The sequence below is a fragment of the Penaeus vannamei genome, unplaced genomic scaffold (assembly GCF_042767895.1).
Source record: "Penaeus vannamei isolate JL-2024 unplaced genomic scaffold, ASM4276789v1 unanchor933, whole genome shotgun sequence".
Lineage (NCBI taxonomy): Eukaryota > Metazoa > Arthropoda > Malacostraca > Decapoda > Penaeidae > Penaeus > Penaeus vannamei.
In genome coordinates this window covers 1-2,500 of record NW_027213937.1, presented here as the reverse complement: position 1 = coordinate 2,500, position 2,500 = coordinate 1, and the positions used below count along the sequence as shown (strand labels likewise).

At 35.3% G+C, this 2,500-nt stretch overlaps 1 non-coding gene across 1 annotated transcript; it reads left to right on the top strand.

The window, feature by feature from the left end:
• The first annotated feature begins 1,212 nt into the window (after window positions 1-1,212).
• On the top strand, window positions 1,213-1,284 carry TRNAG-UCC (transfer RNA glycine (anticodon UCC)). The gene has a single exon. It is a non-coding gene; the product is annotated as a tRNA-Gly (tRNA).
• The last annotated feature ends 1,216 nt before the right edge of the window (window positions 1,285-2,500 follow it).

Genomic DNA, 2,500 nt, shown 5'->3' with positions numbered 1-2,500 from the left:
GCTATTATTATCATGACCATTGTTGTTGTTATCATTATTATTATTACTATTACTATGATCATTGCCTTCATCATCACTGTTAATCTGATTTATATTCTTGTTATTATCATTATTATGATCCTTACCATTATGATAATTTTTGATTTCTCGTATTTTTAGGATATGTTTATTCTGTTTTTCATATTCTTTTTTTCTTCTCCTTCTTCCTTTTTCTTTTCTTCTTCTCCTCCTACTTCTTCCTTTTCTTCTCCTTCTCCTTCTTCTTCCTTTTCCTTTTCTTCTTCTCCTTCTTCTTCCTTTTCTTCTCCTCCTCCTTCCTTTTCTTCTTCTCCTCCTCCTTCTTCCTTTTCCTTTTCTTCCTCCTCCTCTTCTCCTCCTTCTTCTTCCTTTTCTTCTTCCTCCTTTTCTCCTCCTTCTTCTTCCTTTTCTTCTTCTTTCGTCTCATCTTCCTCATCTTCATTTCAGCCAATAGGCCTATTCACTGCATTATATCTTTTATTACTGTTTCATGTCTTTTCAGCTAATCATTTAATCATAATGCAGTCTCGTTTTTTTTCGTTTTTTATTTTTTTTCTTCCGAATCATTTTTTTTTTCAATTGCTCTTGTTGTCCTGTTTGTATTGTTTCAAACAAAAGAAATGCATATCCGTCTATCTGATAGATATACATTTATCTATCTATCTATCGAGTTCTCATGCGTGTTTAGACTGATAGATATGCGCTTCTGTTCATATGCAAGACGGGATATAACGAACTGGGTCGGAGTTCGACAATTTTAACAAACCGACGGAATGTATAGCGAAATGGGCGTGGTCACTCGTTAAGACTGTGGCGCTTGTAAGAAAACTGGGTGATTCTTGACACTAATGATGATTATGATAATAGTGATGATAATATTGATAGTTAAAATGATGATGATGATAAGGGTGATAATGATAATGTTCATAATGATGATAATAAGAATGATAATAATTAAATGATAATAATAAGAATGATAATAATTAAATGATAATCATGAAAATGATATTAACAATAGTGATAATAACAACACAATAATAATAATGATATGGATAATAATGATGATGATAATGATAGCAACAGTTAGGGAAGTTTACCGTTCGGTTCAGAGAGTCATAGAATCAGCGTTGATTAGATAGACTGAGCAGATATCTTTGATCAAAATATATTGTAGATAGCTAGCTTGATTACGAAGCGATGGTGGTATAGTGGTGAGCATAGCTGCCTTCCAAGCAGTTGACCCGGGTTCGATTCCCGGCCATCGCAATGAGTGCAGAAGTTTTAATCTATTTATTTATATATTTTTTACAGAAATATGACGTACAAAAATGTGAATGTCTTAGCACGAATGCAAAGTCTACCTGGCTTAAGAAAGGTGTGTTTAAGAAAGGTCAAACGCTTTAAAACTTTTGTTCACCCGTAAAATGTTCTATAAACTGTTCATTCTACTGTTATGTTAACATCGAGCGTGTTTAAAAAAAGGTCAAACGCTTCAAAACTTTTGTTCATCCGTGAAATGTTTAATAAACTGCTTATTCTATGGTTATGTGAACATTAGCCCCAGAACCAAATATACCACATATATCTAACTTCCCGTCCAGGTTGATTCACTGTCGTTTCAGAAACCCAGTCATAGAATCAACGTTAATTAGATAGACTGAACAGATATATTTGGTCAAAATATAAGAGTGTAGAAAGCCCCTTTAAAGATGAAGCGATGGTGGCATAGTGGCAGCTGACCCGGGTTCGATTCCCGGGCATCGCATAGCCTTTCATTTCTTTTTAAATAATCTATTTATTTACCTTTTACAGAAATGTAAAGTACAAAAAGGTGGATGTCTAAGCAGGGATGAGATAAAGTATGAAAGAAAGAGAGAGGTAGAGAGAGAAAGAGAGAGAGAGAGAGAGAGAAAGAGAGAGAGAAAGAGAGAGACAGAGAGAGAGAGAGAGAGAGAGAGAGAGAGAGAGAGAGAGAGAGAGAGAGAGAGAGAGAGAGAGAGAGAGAGAGAAAGAGAAAGAGAGAGAGAGAGAGAGAGAGAGAGAGAGAGAGAGAGAGAGAGAGAGAGAAAGAGAGAGAGAAAGAGAAAGAGAAAGAGAAGAGAGAGAGAGAGAGAGAGAGAGAGAGAGAGAGAGAGAGAGAGAGAGAAAGAGAGAGAGAGAGAGAGAGAGAGAGAGAAAGAGAAAGAGAGAGAGAGAGAGAGAGAGAGAGAGAGAGAGAGAGAGAGAGAGAAAGAGAGAGAGAGAGAGAGACAGAGAGAGAGAGAGAGAGAGAGAGAGAGAGAGAGAGAGAGAGAGAGAGAGAGAGAGAGAGAGTTCAACGTCATCATCATTATTATTACTGTTATTGTTATCATTAATACTATCCTCATTATGATTATCATCATCATCTTTTTTACAGTTATCATTATCATCTTTTTTACAGTTATCATTATCATCTTTTTTACAGTTATCATTATCATTTTTTTACAGTTATCATCATCTT